The sequence below is a fragment of the Quercus lobata genome, chromosome 2 (genome assembly GCF_001633185.2).
Source record: "Quercus lobata isolate SW786 chromosome 2, ValleyOak3.0 Primary Assembly, whole genome shotgun sequence".
NCBI classification, from domain to species: Eukaryota; Viridiplantae; Streptophyta; class Magnoliopsida; order Fagales; family Fagaceae; genus Quercus; species Quercus lobata.
Window position 1 is genome coordinate 74,897,622 of NC_044905.1, and position 18,844 is coordinate 74,916,465.

Here is an 18,844-nt window from a genome sequence, read left to right on the forward strand (position 1 = left end):
TACCTTTCAAACAAGTGTGGCAGAAATTTTAAAACTTCAACAAATTGAGACATCACCATTACTTAGTAGTTGCGTTCATCAAATTTTGATTTGTCCCTTCACAAGTAACTATCTCTTCAAAAAGCACAGTAATCAAGTTATGGACATGGGTGAGTTACAGAGTTGTTCATCAATGGTTTTGGTCTGGAATCACCAATGGAGTCTTCAAGATGAGAGGAACTTTGATTGTGGGGATTAGGTGAGTAAAGATTTGGCTGTGAAGGAGTTCATGTTCATTGTGGGTTACGGATTTGGAATTTTAATTTGGATATTTTGAATTCAATCGTGTTTGAGGGTGAGTGAATGTCTCGATGGTAAATGGGTCATGTGATAATCACATAGGATTAATAGTAGTGGAAGCTGATGTGGAAAGGCTTACGTGGAAGGACTATTTATATTTTAATTTAATTGATACTACGTGTGTATTTTGTTTGCCACCTAAGCAGATTCCATTAGTCATCTAACGACAGGGACTAAATTGACTGTGACTTGAAAATAGTAGGGACCAAATTGACCGCTTTCAAAATGTAAGGATCAGATTGACTATGACACCAAAATATAGGGCCCAAAATGATGTTTCCGCCAATAAAATAAAATAATAAACAATGCCAAAGAATCTTTGGAAATATGCCAACTACTTTTTGGCCACCACCTCCTTTGCAACAACCACAACTCCATCACCAGTGATCTTCTACAGTTTCGACGTCAACACCCACACCCATCATGGCTCATCAATCACAACCCTTTGTTGCTCTCTTCAACCAAGAAACCCACCAACAACGCCTCCAAGCTTTATGTTAGAATTCATGCACACACTAAGCTTCATCAATGGTGTAAATCAACTCTGTGATGAGAGAGAGAAAATATCTGAATGTGTATGAATTCATATATACAATAAACAAGCTCTGCTTCTAATATATGAAACAGAGAGGCGGGAAAAGAACTAACTAAATAACTGTGGGTTCCTGTTTTGGACAGTACCTAAGCCCAAATGATGATAAGGATCTTGGGCCTCCCAAGATAACCATGTTTGTTGGTTGGTGGACTGGGTTTGGTTCATTGCAGCTATATTGGGCTGATTACGAACCAAGTTGTGCACAAAACATGGGCTTTACAACGCATATACATTCATACATGCAAACATATACATATTATAAAATAAGTGGCCGAGGAATGGTAAAAAAATATTAAGAAAATGCAAGTAAAAACGTTAGGGATCCTCAGAAAATAGAGTGATGTGTCATTATATTATGGTTTTTTTTTAAATTTTTTTTTTTTTTTTTTAAGGTACATTAGACCCTATTTCTCATTGGGATATACCACGAGGTTCAAATAAGTTAAAAAGTCACAGACTTGGATAGCTCTTTGTAGGCTTTTAAGACTTGTGAGGTTTGAATTCCCTTAAATCCAAGTGTATCCTTAAGCACTTATTACAGGATCTTTTACAATGCCTTTCTCTTCTCTCTATTTTTCTGAAGCTTAATGAGTCTCTCTAATGCTCTTTTTTTGCTTTGATTAATAGTTGTTGAATGCCTTTTGCTGATGACTTAATCCTCCTTTTATAGTACATTCCTAGGGTTTTTAGTAGGCCATTGATTTCCTACTTTTGCTGCCTTGGGTACCAGAACCAATGTTGTGTCAGCAACATTGGTGGCTAACCCTTTTATTATTTTCTCATTGCATTCTTCTTTTGAGGTTACCCTCCAAAAGTCCCCAGCTGACTTTCTTTTTTTGGGGGGTCCTAATAGGGCTGGCTTCTATTCCTTTTCCCAAAACTTCTAAAGAGACTTTTCAGAGCCTTTTTTTGGCTGCCTCACCCTTTGTCCTTTTTCTTCAAATAGGTAGATTCCTCACTGTCATGTTGAAAGATCTCTAACCACCTTCCTTTATGGTTCACCTTCCTGCTCTTCCCGAGGTACTAGGCTCCTTTCATCAGGTGTTGATTCCTAAGTCACCATCTATTTCCAAAGCTTTTCTTCTGAGTTGTGGGCGGCTGATAGGACATAACTTTCTTCGTTCCTTGTGCCCATGGGCATGCTTCCTTTAGCTATCCAAATCCCAGCTGATTCTTTCCTGCACTTCTCGAAGATCCACTCCTTGGCTGTAGTAGTTCCAAGGTATCCTGGTCCAGTCCCTTTCTTCTCCCTGGGCCATTTGGAAGCTCCTTTTACAGAGGGCTGGGCCAAACTTCCTTTGCTTTTTTTTTTTTTTTTTCCTTTCTTTTCTAAGGCCCAAGGCTTACTCATTCATGGGCTTGGGCTTCCTTTTGCCCATTTTAAATGGGCCTTGGCTCATGGATTGGGCCTTCCTTACTTTTGAGGGCCCATTTGCCTTGGATCTTGATACTTTTAACATTTTGAACCTCAATAATAACTAACTAACCAACTAACCAATAGGAAAATGCCAACTGTCATCTACCCCTAACTAATTCTACTATACAGACAACTACATGTAGTAGCTTAACACCTATATACAAACGACTTGCAGTTTAGGCATATTTACAAAACTATCAATTCTTGATCTTTACATTGTAGAACTACAACACATCATCTAACAATCCCCCTTAAGAGGAACTGTAAATGTTGATTAATTTCATCTTGGATAAGAGATACAAGAATTGCTTTTGGCTGAGAGGCTTGGTGAACAAATCTGCTAGCTGATGTCTTGTAGGCACATGGAATGTTTAGATCACTCCATCTTGGATTTTCTCCCTAATGAAGTGACAATCAATTTCAATATGTTTGGTTTTCTCATGAAATACTGGATTTGTAGCAATGTATAAAGCTACTTTGCTATCACAGTAGAGAGAAGTTGGTTGTTTGTGTATGTGACCAAAAGTACTAAGTAAAGCAATTAACCATACTATCTAACTAGTCACACTGGTCATGGTTTTGTATTCTGACTCGGCAGATGATCTTGAGACAACTTGTTGCTTTTTGCACTTCCACGATATCAAGTACTCACCTAGGAACACACAAAAGCCAGAAATCAACCCAAGAAGACAACAAAGACTGTGACGCGTCATTTTGTTATTAATTTGTTGGGCTGGACTAGGCATATATGGATTACATTTTATAATTGGGCCCAAAACTTTTATTTTTAAAACTAAATTACATTTGAAGTCCTAAAAATCCTGCATGGTTATTTTTTCCCCCCTTTTTTATGTTTGGGTTGGTTGAAAAGCTAACCTTTTGTTCTCTCTCTATATATATATATATATATATATATATATAAGCTAACTTTTTATTTTGCCTAGCAAAATGGCTTGACAACCCAATATAACGTGATCACTACATCTTCTTGAATTGGTTTGGATCTTAGAGGTACTATGGATTATGTTGGGATGAGAATTTTCCAATCTAACCCATGCATAATATTAGTATATGGTTCTGATTGTGATCACGCCATAATATGGAGAACCCTTGCACAGACAATAATCTTCACAAATGTAGAATTGTTTTAGCTAGTAGAGAGATATAATTTTTGGGTAAGATTGTAAGTTTAACTTTGAATTAGATATATTTGTTCATTAACAAATATGTCCATTTTCAATGGTAGTGGCGGCTCCAGGAATTTTGTTCAGGGTGTTCCTTAGGAAGCATAAATTACACAATTTTTTTTTTTTTTAGCCTTTAGGTAATTAGGTTTGATTCAATGTTATTAATTACATTCTGTTCCGGTCGTAACAGCTGGAAAATACCGTGTTGGTAAACAAACTGGAATAGTAACCCACCCTATTCCACTTCGGAAAAAATTTCAGGTCATTTCGGTCTATTTTGGGTGTTTCGGTAAATACTAGCCGAAATTCAAGATTCGGCCGGCATGAAGTTTGTGTTTAAAAAAAAAAAATTGTTCTTAAAACCAAAACAAATTTGCATTATGTAAACCAAAAAACCTTAAAAGGAAAAAAAAAATGAAAAGAATTAAAAGAAATGAACAAAGGTACTTGTGCAGCTAAAAAAAAATCATATTGAGAAATTTGAGACTCAAAACTTGAGAAGAGGCACTGCTGCATTGGTACTAGTACAAGACACAAAAGTTACGAACAAGGAGGAAGGCAAAATGGAGATGTAAAAGCATAGATGAAGATGTGATAAAATTTAAAAGTTTGAAGTGTAAAAATCGAGGAGACAGAAGACGTGTGTGGTTAAGAATAAACAAGAAAAAATAATTAAAAATGAGAAGTAAGTAATATATGTCTGGTGAGGAAAAATAATACTGTAATAAAAAATTGAAAATTGTGTTGTATTGGGCAGTGTGCTTAGTCGAAGGAATCAAGCCACTACCCAGCCTGTAGTAGTTTTATTATAATTTTTTTTTTTTCAAATTTTAGTTCAAAATTTTTTTTTTTGAGTTTTTCCTTTTTGCTTGAAAGACCCAATATATATGTTAAGTTGCTCAAATTATGGACCAAAATTTAATTTTATTGGCATAAAAAAAATTTCAAGGTGGTCCCAAAATTTTTTTTAAAGGTAAATAAATATAAAATTTTAAACTATTATATATAATTTTTTTTTTCAGATCAGGGCCCTGGCCATAAGGTGGCGCCACCACTGTTCAATGGTGCATGGTTGTCTATAAATATAGGGACCCTATTTGCATTTGGACACGATTAGTTCTCTCTGCATACACAAGACTTCACAATTAACACTTGAAAGCAAGCAAATTTCGAAGCATAAGAACGTTTAAGATAGATTGCGCACCAATGCACCCAAGTGTAATGTTGTGTGTACACATGACATGTGGTTTGACTTAGGGGTGTCAATGTTCGACCCAACCCGCGAACACGACACGAACCCAACACGGTTTTTTCCGGGTTAGGGTTGGGCCTTAATGGGTTTGGGTCATAAACGGGTCGACCCGAAAGCGACACGATAAGAAGCGTGTCATAAGCGGGTCAACTCGCGTAACCCGCAATAGACACGTTTGACACGCCAATTTATTTGTGTCAAACCCGAAATGACCCACTTAACACAACCCGTTTAACTCGTATAACAAATAAATAATTATTTTATTTTATATTTGTCAAATACCTTTTATATCCAACATATATTTTAAATTTAAAAAGAAAAGTAAGTAATTACAAAAATTTACAAGGGATGTAATTGAAAATTAAAACTTCACAAACCCTAAATCTCTAAACCCTACAAACCCTAAACCTCTGAACCTTCTTATAAATATCTAAATTCTTTTTTATTCCAGCCGTATTATTCTTCTCACGCCAATTCTCAACAGTACCCTCAAGCCGGTTATCTCTCTCTCTCTCTCTAATGTGTTTTTTTTTTTTTTTTCTGCATGATGCTTTTCAGCTTTTGTACCGTAAACTTTGAACCCATGTGCCTTGTGTTTTTCTTGATTGCATGATATGGTCCACTTGTTTTAGTTTCTTTGAATGATAATAAGACAACTTGATATTATATTATTATGCTTGTTGGCCATCTTATAAACGTGTTAAGATGCAAAAGCTGAAAAGCAACAAAAAGTGTATTTCATATGTTGCGGATTATAGAATTCATAACCCTTGTATCCATAACATCCGTATATCCATCAGTGAAAAACAACAAAAATTCATAACCCTTGGATCCGTATATTATTTTTTGAAGTGTATTTCATATGTTGCGGATTATAGAATTAAAAAGTGTTTGTGACGGAAAATAATAATAAAACGTCAAGAACAGTGTTTATATTTGTATTGTGTTGTTTATTTGCATTTTGTGAACTGTGTAGGTATAGATGGAGGAAACCAATAAGAGCAATAATATGGAAAATACAAATGATGTGGAGATTATAACTGAGGAAGAAGTTGATGACTTGGAAGATGTAACAGTTCTAATGGAAGGTCAAAAAAAGAAAAGACGTAGGAAAACTTCACTAGTTTGGCCACACTTTGAGATGGTTTCTCCCGGACCAGACAAGAAGCCAAGATGCAAATGTAAGAGATGTGGACTTGTTTACTTGGTTCCAGGTAATTACGGAACTGGAAACTTAAGGCGTCATTTGGAAAATTGTGTGAGAAGAGATACACGAGATGTGGGTCAATTACTTTTAAGTAAAAATGGTGGGGCTGTATCTAAATTTGAACCTGATAAATTTAGAGAGTTGCTAGTTGCTGCTATTGTTATGCATGACTTACCATTTCGTTTTGTTGAGTATACTGCCATAAGAGCTATATTTTCTTATTTATGCCCTGAAGCTACCATTATTACTAGAAATACTGCTAGGGCTGATTTGATTAAGATGCATGGAAGGGAGAAAGAAAAGATTAAATTCATGTTAAAAGATGCTCCAAGTAGAATTAGTTTAACATCTGATTTGTGGACTTCTGTAATCACTGATGGATATATGTGCATTACTGCACATTTCATTGATAGAAACTGGGTTCTACAAAAAAGGGTGTTGAATTTTTGCTTTATGCCTCCACCACACAATGGAGTTTCTTTGTCTGAGAAAATGTATAATTTGCTTTGTGAGTGGGAAATTGAGAACAAGGTATTCTCTGTGACTTTAGATAATGCCTCCTCTAATGATGTTTCTGTTGAAATCTTGAGAACTCAGTTGAGTATTAGGAAAGCACTTGTTTGTAATGGTGATTTTTTTCATCTTCGTTGTTGTGCTCATATTCTTAATTTAATAGTACAAGATGGCTTAAAGGAGATTGATATTGCTATCCAAAAAATTCGAGAAAGTGTTAAATATGTGAAAGGTTCACAAGTGAGGAAGCAAAAATTTTTAGAGTCGGTGAATCAAATGTCTTTAGATGGTAAGAGAGGCTTAAGACAAGATGTTCCCACTAGGTGGAATTCTACCTTTCTTATGATTGAGAATGCTCTTTACTACAGGCGTGCTTTTTGTCATTTAGAATTGACTGACTCTAATTATAAGAATTGTCCCACTGTTGATGAGTGGAGTAAGGTAGAAAAGATTGACAAATTCTTGGCTGTTTTTTATGATGCTACTTGTGCATTTTCTGGAACCAAATATCCTGCTGCCAATTTGTACTTTCCATCAGTATTCATGATTTATTTAACCTTGAGGCAACAAATGGAGAATGAAGATGAGTACATGAGAAGAATGGCAATCCAGATGCTTGCCAAGTTTGAGAAGTATTGGTTGGACTTCAATGTACTACTAGCTATAGCAGTGTCTTTGGACCCTCGTTATAAGCTTCAGTTTGTGGATTTTTGCTATAAGAAGCTTTATGGATATAGTGGTTCTCCTGCATATTTGAATGTTCGTGAGAAATTATTTTCTCTTTTCTTGGAATATGCAAGTAATGCTCCTACAACATCAACGGCTACTGGAAAACGTGGTGGAAAGGTTGTTAATGTGAGTCCAATTCAATCTTTTCGCAAAGAGACTAGAGCAAATATGTTATTTTAATTTATGACAAAAAATTATTTTAATTTAATATGTTATTTTTTATTTTAATTTAATAAGTTATTTGCTATTTTGTAAGAGTGATATTTAATATTTATTGATATTGTTGTTTATTTAGGAATTTGATTCATTTGAAATTGATGAAGAGTCTGCCCATTCACAAAAAAGTCAATTAGAGCTCTATTTGGATGAGCCAAGAGTAGACAGGAGTGCAAACTTAGATATTCTCTCATTTTGGAAAGGAAATCAATTTCGATTCCCTGAATTATCTTCCATGGCTCGTGATGTTTTGAGTGTTCCTATTTCTACTGTTGCCTCAGAGTCTACTTTTAGTGTTGGTGGGAGAGTGATTGATCAATTTAGGAGTTCATTGAGGCCGGACACTGTTGAGGCATTGGTTTGCACTAGAGATTGGCTGTATGGAGAGAAATGTAATCTTATTTGTTTCATTAGTTATTATTACTCTTACATTATTATTATTTAGTTCTTGTAAAATTGTTGAGGCATGATCATATTTTGTAACTACTAATACTTTTTTTTTTTTTTTTTTTGGCATAGAACTTGCACAAATGAAATTGGATGAGCTTGTGGAAGATATTATGAACTTGGACATCAACAAAGAATTTATGGATGATAATCGTGGTCATAGTCAAGATTAGTCTACTGTTTGCTCAAATTCTTTCAATATTGATACTTAGCATTTGGCGAGTTTCAAGGATATTATATTTTTGTTGAACTATGTTATTTTATTTTTATTAAACTATGTTATTTTGAATTTGGGTTGAAGTGTTGCGCTTCTTTTGGAGTGTAAAGAACTTATTTCTAGATGAATGTTATATTTTTATTGAACTATATTATTTTGAATGTGAGTCGAAGACTTAAAGTGTATGCACTGGTTTTTGGGATGTAAAAAAATAATAATTTATAGATGGATGTTATATTTAATATTATGTAGGTTGAAATGGGTTGTGTTACATTCGTGTCAACCTAACACGACTCGTTTATTAAACGTGTCAAATGGGTTGGGTCAGGTCAACCCGCCTTATTAACAGGTCGGGTTAGGGTTGAAGGATCCTGACACGATTATTAAATGGGTCGGGTTAGGGTTGAGCCATTTAGTCTAATACCCCTACCTCGACACGACACGAACCCGACACGCTAACCCGAATTGACACCCCTAGTTTGACTTTGACTCACCATACTCTCGCATTATTAAACCCTTTGAACGTGTGATGCCAAAAATGTGACCAACTAATCATCAAGATGCAAGAAAAGTGAGAGGATTATAAGTGCATGATTCTCCTAGATCATATATTTGTTAAGGAATTTTGTTGTGTTCCATGAATGCAAGATTTCAGTCCCAGTGTGCCCCATGATATGCATGGTAAGTTAATCATTCTTCATGTGTATGTACTTTTGGTCTCAGTGAGCTGCTGTTGCTTGGTTCCTGGATGCTGACTTTGTAGAGAGGTGATGGAGATATACATGAGAATGAAATTATTCATTTATTATTCAGGATGCTGGATATCAGAATTTGAAGCCTACGCAATCAACTCAAGATTTTCAAACAACTGAAAATTTTAACTATCATAGGAGAGGTAATCCCCATTGGCTCTTTTCATAAATGATTTTCATAAATTTTAGTTGTCATGAATAATATTTATATACTTCCTTTCGAAAATTATATTTGCACGTGTATTTCAGAGGTAATCCCCATTTTCTTTGCACATGTAAGACCAGGGGTGGATCTACCTTTGGACCGCCGGGGGGGGGGGGGGGCAAAGGCCCCCCCTAATTGAAAAAAAAAAAAAAAATTTATTATATATATATATGTGTGTATTAATTTTAGCAATTTTGTTCTATAAAATTACAATTTATTTCCCTTTAACAATATCATTGATTCTTTTAAGAGTAATGCTATTTTCACAAACTTTTTTATAAAATTTTTACAAACATTTTTGATAGCAAATTCTTATTGGTTCGCATATGGGCACACCATTTATATCATTTTTTTACTTACTAGTAACCACTTATTATATAAATAATTTATAAAAAAAAAAACTTGCAGCTCTAGTATTTTTCTCATTTTAGTGACCATAAAAAAATTTATAGATCTAAAATCTAAAATGAAATATACAAGCCAAAAAAAAAAAAAAAAAAGCTCAACAACAAAAATTACCAATAAAACTAAAAACAAAATTAAGGTCAATTAACTAATTTTATCCAAAATAAATAATCTTGCCCTTTAAAAAAATTCTAAACAAAAATAATTTTGTTTTTACCTACCAAAAAAAAAAAAAAATCTCACCAGCTAAGTAGCGGAATTAGAGGTTAAAATCATTGCACATAGGCAACAGTAAAACCGTCCCTAACTCAAAATTCTGGCTCCGTTCCTGTGTAAGACCCGATAAAATCACACATATAATAAACAGTATACCATGTTTACATTTTTATTAACATATCAGGATTGCTTTTGTTCATACTTAGCCTTTATAGTAAAATATTTTATCTGATCTTGAAAGCCTTTCCCATTTAAGTCTTTCCCTTTCAAAGCTATCAAAATGTACAACTAGCTCACACAAGAGTCAAACTTGGTGATTTGCTAAAGGCTTGGACACAATCTAATGAACAGTTACAGTTTCTTAAACAATGCCAGATTGCATGATTGCAAATGGCAACCCTGGTCATCTTTGAGAATTATCTATTATGGCACTTTCTAGAAGCAGGTCTTCCACCTCAAAAGAATATGTTTCAATTCACTAAAAAATGGGCGGCACTACCTTATGGCTAGGGTGGTCCCACCCTAACTTGAAAAAAAAAAAAAAATTTATATATAATAATTTAAAAATTTATATTTATTTACTTTTAAAAAAAAATTTGGGACTACCGTGAATTTTTTTTTATGCCAATAAAATTAAATTTTGGTCTATAATTTTTGTAACTTAACAATATATTGAGGTCTTTCAAGCAAAAAGGAAAAACTAAAAAAAAAAATTTTGAACTAAAATTTGAAAAAAAAAAATTATAATAAAACTATTACAGGTTGGGCAGTGACTTGATTCCTTCGACTAAACACACTGCCCAATACAACACAATTTTCAACATTTTATTATTTTTTATTACAATATAATTTTTCCTTACCAGACAAATATTATTTACTTCTTATTTTTAATTATTTTTTCTTGTTTATGCTTCTTAAGGATCACCTTGAACAAAATTCTTGGAGCTGCCACTGCTAAAAATGCAATAATAAAAAAATTCACATCCCTTACTATTGTAAAAATCTCATTTAGAAAAGAATACATTCACCTTCTTTTCTCCGTTTTGTAGATAATGTCAAACCCATAAATCTTAAATCAGTTGTATAAAATTTCAAAAAACAGCACTTCTTAAGAAGCTTATGATGAAAAGGATCATATGAGAAATAAGGAGAAGTACAGAGAAAAGCTAGTAATACATAAAATGAGCTTTCGTACCACACAGAGATCAACTTTGTTACTATGATGGAAAAATAGTTATATTGGCTACAATGTAAATACCTCGGAGATATATCATGATGCAAAAATTAATCAATGACCCCAACAAGCCTGTAGAGAAATATAAAACGAGCATTGACAACATTTATATAACCGCAACTAATATGTACTTGATTAGTTCTTATCTGCATAATTGGGGTCAGAACCAAGTCTATCCTCTCTCCATTTTTTTTCCATGCTTTTTTTTTTAATTCCAGACCATCTAGTTTAATTTATAGCCTAGGTTTCAAAACCCTGCACACACTGGAGAATAAAAGCTGCTGTCAGCTCAGCTGCTGACCAATCTTCCAATTCTCCAAGACACCCTTTATCCATGTATTTCATCCTCATCCCCAAAAATTAGTACTAATCCAATACATTATACAAGTACAGAAAGCCTTATACAAAATTGCCTTCCCTTTGTGTCCTATTGTTACCTTGCCCCATCAAAGCAAGCATACCCTCCACCGCTCTATTTCAGTTCCAACAAATGCTGCAACTCATCTCTTATGGAAAACAGCTGAAACTGAAGAATTCGATACCTCCAAAAATACAGAAGTAAAAGCATAGAAACACATTGAATTGGAATGAGAACCAACCTTTCCCTGGAGTATTAATAAATACAGTAAAATTTTGATCAAATTCACATTCAGATTTTTCTTGGACCAGTATTCAGATGTTGTAAACTGTTACAAAATCTAGCTTTATTGTTTTGGCAAAACATTAAGTAGTATGTAGAGAGATGGAATTTGTATTTTAAACAAAGATAGGAATTTACTCAATTGTATCAAGCAGTAACTAGATGAGTAAAATACGTATCAATAATATCAGAGCTATACAAAAGCTCCATATTAGGCTAATTCTATTGTTCTGAAATTAACCCGGTACACTACCACAGCTTCCAAACATGACCAACATGATAAGAACAAAGGAATGGAAACTGATTTAGAAAAGAAAAAGAATGAAACAATCCACTGTTCTATTTTCTCCTATACAGCTATCTTGTAATACCCCAAGTTGTACAAGCTACTACATGGGTAAAAAAGAAGACAGATTAGCTTAAACTAAAAGTTACCATCTTTCAAGCTTCGACATCAGAGGTATTAGGCAGTTACCAAAGAATTCTATGAGGATTAATCACTCGAAGCCCGATTGAGAATGCTAAAACAGAATCTTTTATTGATTCGATCCCAATAAAGTCCAATCTCATCATCTTTCTTCAAGCCCCTCCTTGACACAAATTCTTCAGTCCATTGTCCAATGAAGCCGTATGTTGCATTAGTACCTGTCTCCTTATTAAAGAACAATTGATGTTTGGACTCAGTATCACAATCCCAAACAGTAACAGCAAATCGTTCCCCAATCTTAATACTGTCAACGCATTCTTTATCCCAATTTGGCAAAATATGCTCTTTAACGCCAACTGCTGGTAAACGGAGCCTGCCTCGGATCTCACTGTCTGTAATTCTCTTCTTGATTACCCAAGGGTCAAAACCAATAGACCCTTCTCCTTTTTCAACTTGATGGCCATCAATTTTCATTCTTTTGTTTCCACTAGATGTAGCTGGCAGAGAGGAATTGGCCAGGTTTTCATTTGCTGTCCCCTTCTGGGTGATGTAAGAACCACAACCCAACTTCAATTCTGTTGAAACCTCTTCAGATTCAGTATGAGTTTTGGTTTCAAACATGTTTTCTTGATGATTGTCTGGAATAGGTAGAAAATTATGGAAGATAGGTTCTTCCTCTGTACTTTCAGAAGCAGAGGAAACAATAATCTCATCAGTTGTGAGATTATATTTCTTGGCCTCAAGTGTTTCCAATGAAAGTTCTCTGTTTTGGCCATCTTTTCCTTCTTGGTTTCGCTTGGTTTGTAGCACACTCATAGGCTTCTTCATGGCTTCAGAGAGTGAAATGCAGGACCTTAGGCTTAGAAGAAAGAAATGGTTACAGAGAGTTTGTGTGTTTCTTGCAGGTTTCTTGGAAAGAAGAGAAATATGAAAGCCTTTGAATTTTTGCCGCCTCTGTGTTTTTCTTTTTATACCAAAAGGGAAATTAGTTAGTTAATTTAGTTGGGCCATTGAACCCAAATTGACAAGAACCCATTCTTATTAGGCTGAGCCTGGTGATGATTTTGTTACTTTGTCCACATATATGGTCCAATCTCCAATGCTAATTTATCCCTCTTGTGGGGTATAGATCTAATTTCAGGCTTTAGGTCTTGGTTCAATTAGTGGATCATTAGTCTAACTGCAGACCCAATTAAATTGAAATAAAAATTAATACTACTTTATAAAAAAAATATATAAAAATGTTTAAAAGTTGATTGATGAATTTATAAAAATACAAAAATAAAATTATACAAAATATTCATAATAAAAAATATAAGCTTATAATAGATATACTTTAACACAATATTTATTATTGAGCTCTCATTATACAAGGTCAACAAAAATAGCTCGTTTATTTATTTATTTTTATTTATTTTTTATACTAATTTTATATATAGATTAATTATTGGGCTCTCATTATACAAGGTATACAAAAATAGCTAATTTTTTTTTACCCAAAAAAAAATCAAATCCCTAAATTTAATATATAAATTCAGGAATTAATATTCAAACAAAACACAATTATAAAAATGAAAAAAAATAAACATATGTTATTTGGGTCTTGATGTTCAAATTTGGATATACTCAACCTCAAACCCATATATATATATATATATATATTTATTGATTCGTGACCCAATAAGAATCTTGGTTACATATATGGTACAGTGGGATTCGGGACTTAGGGGCCGAGATATGAACCGAAAAAAAAAATTTGAAAACCCGAATTAGCACCCATATAATGTTAACAACTATCAACAAATGAAAAGACAACAAATTGATTATTTTTTAATACATTACAATGCAATTATCTATTAAAAGGGAACTCGATACTCTTTTAAATTTCATAATCATCTATGATTGATTCATACTAAATGCAATGACAATACTAAATAAACAAACAAAAATATGTTAAAACTAAAACACTAATTTGTTACTAAGATTGTTGTTAAGATTAATTATTTATGTCTAGTATTACTCTTTTATCTCTTTGATATAATTATAAGAGAAAAGTTAACAGATATCTTAAAAACATTGATTTAGAAAATAATTTTAAAAATTTTTTTATGAGAAAAGAAAAAATGAATTAATTGTTTTGATAGTTTTTTTTTTTTTAAATTTCAATGAAAGTTGTGTTAAAACTTTCTAATAGTAGTTTATTATTAATAATTAATTGTCCTAAAAGTACCTGTTAATATGACCATAATTATAAAGATGTCAAACTAAAAGACAAAAAAAAAAAAAAAAAAAAAAAAATCTCAACAAATAACCACTAGCTATATTAATTATTCTAATACTCACTCCATTGGCCCACTTGACATATATATATATATATATATATATATGTAGGAACACGATTTTTAACGACCCAAGAATGACATTGGGCTCGTATGTAAAGGGCCCAAACAATATAATTTATAGAGAGTGGGCTTGAAAGGTTGGACCTTGGTCGCTGGACAGCGGTCTGGTCATGATTTTTATGGAAGCTCATACGAAGGTAGGTTTGGCCTGAATAGCTAAGCCTTACATCGATGTAGCTTGGAGGGTTTGAGTCCTCGGACTTCGTCCGAGGAGCATCATATCCTTCCCATTCTCCTTTTTGTAGGATTTTATATCCTCCTCCCTCCGGGGGCCCCTCTCCCCCTTGGCTTTCTTTCCCTTTTATACTAGTGTTTACTTCCCATTTAGTGTCCACGTGTAGGTTTTGCTTTTTGAGGTATAGACTCGTCCTATCAATCCATACATCCGAGTGGTTGGGGGTGGTTGGGAAAGGTTAAATAGCATGGTCTGGAGTATGGGCCTGTCAGATGCAGGGCTCCATACTGCGATGTTGGCAGCTTTCTCCCTTGTCCTGTCCCTGTACTGAGTTTGTCCTTTTCTTCAGGCGTTTTGTGAGGTGTTGAGCGTGAGATCGTCCTCGGCCACATCCTTGGACCTTTGTGGGGCTTTCATCATACGTCCTCGGCAATAGGGCTCCTCGGCCTGGGTTTTGGGTCCTGAATATAAAGTGGGCTGGGACCTCAAATTTCGGGCCCCACAATATATATACCATATATATATATATATATATATACATATATATACCACTACCACAATAATCCAAAAAATAGCATTTTTCCTATAATCAACCCAATAGCATCAAAGCAATTATTAAAAAAAAAAAAAAAAAACACAACTTTCATCATTCATTAAGAGCATCGACTCCAACAATCTTTCCAATTTTTTTTGAATGTTTGAAGAATGAACGGTTTTGTCTATCTACTTTTTCATATAAACTTTCCAATAAACTCTCTAATATTTCTCTATTCTAATTTAAATATTATTATTATTATTATTATTGCTTTTCCAAAAATCTATTACGACTTATGACCCACGTTACACCTAAATCATCAATACCAAAAACTCTTTTGCATTCAACAACACCCAAATCTTGAAACCTAGATTTCCAACAACACTCAAATCACATCATCCAAATCTTAACCCAAATTTTATCCCCAATAACTCTCAAATCCCAAATTGATATTTTATCATCCAATAACACCCAAACTAAACTCTCTCCATTGTACTGTCTCTTTGTTTATACTTCTTTTTTTTGGGGGGGGGGGGGTGTTGGGTCTCAATGTCTGTCTCTTTACTCTCGCATATTATTTTATCAATATTAACTATTTAGTTTTTAGTAAGAGAGACGAAGAGAGTAAGACCTTTTGGTTCTCACATAACTCATATATAATTCCCCATTTTGTCTCAACTCCTTCCACACCTTATTTGGCCCCTGAAATTCCCTTGGTTTTTTGTTTGTAAAAAGTAATTTTGAACTTAATTGGTGAGATCAAATACAAAACTACTACTGTCAAGAGTGATGAAAACTCCTAAACCAAAATAGCCTAAATACCACTGTCACGAGTCAATCCAACCCATCATCATATATAATTGGGTTTAAAAAACTCAACCTTTCCCAACTCATCATAGAGGTTTAACCCATGTGGATCGGTAGGGTAATATTTTTTATTTAAAACCTGAGCATTAGAATAGTAACAACTAGCTGTATTACAAGTGCCCTCCCATCTTCTAAAACATTTGTCCACTTGGACAAAGTTTGAAAGAAAGAAAGCTTCAGGTCCTGAATCGAACTCTCACTCCCTTTAAAGGTTCGAGCATTCATATTCCACCAAATAGGATATATTAATATTTTATTATTCTCATGTCTAGTTATGATGCTAATGATAATTATGCAAATTAGCAGTTGGTTTTATGATCTGCTTATGTAAGAGCAAATCTTTCTTTAAATTTGCTTATTAAAATGGTGTTTCAGTTTTAGCTTTTATTTTTCAAATGGTTACTTTGTTTTTTTATTATTATTTTACCGTAACAGTGAATTTAGTTTATTTTGTAGCATGCGTAGTTTAATGATCAGAATTCATGTAATAAAAATTAAAAATAAAGATCTCCCTTTCACAAACAAACCTCTCGAAACAGTACAAAACATTACATAAGATTAAAGACAATAAATTTGCATGCACGTATAACATACATGCATTGATCGATGTCTGAACTGTCTTAAAATACAATTTATAGGGACCCATCTTAATTTTGGGACACAACTAGTAAATAAAACGGAGCCTATGATCAGAACTTAGTTAATTTCTTCAACTTTTTCCATTAGTACGTACTGTCATTGATCACAGGCTGCAACTGTTCGATTTCTCATCATCCTTTTCCAAATCCCATTTTTTTGTTCTTCATGATCTACAATTTCCCCTTTTTTGTACTTAAAGTAGAGCACGAGTTGAATGAAGCCTAAAGGACAACCAAGCAGATTCGGGGCCTGCCAAAGTTTAGAAATTCAAGTTAGAAAATCCAAGTGTATGTAAGTTTTATGAGATAGAAGTTGTTGTTTCACAACAAATATAACTAGAGCTTAGACAAACCACAAGAAATAGATCATGGCTTAGTAGTCCATAAGCCATCCAAAATGTACTTGCAAGGAATGAAAACACAGATAAATACAATGGCATGAATTCCACATTTTTTGTAAGTATCACTTGCTTCTTCAAATATAAAATAAAGTCACACGTAGCTAGTAACAACATATTTTATGTCTAGTAATGAAATATTTAACAGTAGATATGAATTTAGAATGAAGTGGGCATGCATATCTCTCAGACTTCATTCACTAATTTAATATAAATATAAAACGAAATCACTAATTTAACATAGAAAGCCTATTTTTGTTTTGTCACAAAATATATACAACTTGCAGAAATTTTAAATAGTGCATTAGTTCAATATGCTTACATGTTCAAATCAGTTCAAATGACGAACTTGACTATTACATATCACGGATGCATGCATGGAAATAATAATAATATTAAGAGTAAACTATATATTTGGTCTCTATCTTATATACTATATTTCAATTTGATTCCTAATTAACCTTTCAATACGGTGTTAATTTAGTCTTTATTATTATCTTTTGTATGAAAATTGATGACATATTTAATGATCAAAACAAAAAATTATTAGTTTCTGTTGATAGGACAATAAATTTAAATTTTATTTTGACCGTTTGCCGTGTCAGCAATTTAATTTTATCTAAGATATAATTATAGAAACTAAATTGATACAACATTAAAAGGTTAGAGACCAAATTAACACAATTAAAATGTTAGGAACTAAATTGAAGTATGATATAATAGTTAGGAACCAAATATATAGTTCACCCTAGTAATAATAATAATAGTATTAATTATATAATCTCGTTAAGGACACAATAAATTTCACAAATTATTAAAGTGACAAATTGTGATTAATGCAATACTATTTTTGTTGAAACCATGCACCATTAATACTACTTTTCTTTTGTTCACAATCAGAACCTGTCATCTCAACAATTATGAAAAATTTAAAAATATCATGATATTTGTTTGTAACAGACAAAACTTTGCTATTATAGTGAAGTATGGAACTTGCCTTTTCTCTAGCAGAAGCGTACCAAAAATATATGATAATGAAGGAGGACTCAAGAAGAATCCCTAGACCATTGATAGTAACTGCAAGGAAATTTTCCCACCTGTATCTAACGACGGGCAATCCATACCAAGTACAAAGGAGGCAGTTAAATAGTGCAATGATGTATGGAAGACATGAAAAATTCCTCTGTGATTTTCTTCCTTATGACCCTTGCGAAAGTTGACCTGGAAACATAAAGAAATCGTGATAAAAAAAAAAATATAAGTTATATATTCAAATGGTTCAAATTCATCAAGTACTGCTAATTGGAATTGACTAAGATTAAGTTAGCCACGTTGACAATAGTACATGGGAGCCGTATAAGGTAACAAAGAAGCAGCATTTCCTGCATGCAAACAGAAGTCAAGAATGATTAGTATAGGTGAGCTTTTTGGCCATAAATACTACTCGGAAGCTGTGAAAACAAGCAAAGAAGAAAGTACCTATGACTCCCATTGCCAGGTGCAACCTATCTCCCATGTTTATTTGCCTGGAGAGGCGGTTCTAAGATGAAGATATGGTCCGAGTCTCTAAGCAAATACTTAAAGACTGCTGTGTGACTTTTTAACACCTTTCAGGGGATATAAATAATGGGGAGACAGTTAAAAGAGAACAATAAAAAATTGTTAGAAGAATACTAGGTTACAACAGATTTATTATATAAACCACATAGAGACACAATCACAAAAATAATTAATACATTATTTTTTATTATATTGTTAAACCTAGCTAGACAATATAATCAATAAATGTAATAGCTATAATAAACCTAATAATGTAATAGTGACTCAGGTA

General features: G+C 33.3%; 1 pseudogene; it reads right to left on the reverse strand.

The window, feature by feature from the left end:
- Positions 1-16,699: 16,699 nt before the first annotated feature.
- Positions 16,700-18,529, reverse strand: LOC115970637 (annotated as a pseudogene).
- Between the last annotated feature and the right edge of the window lie 315 nt (positions 18,530-18,844).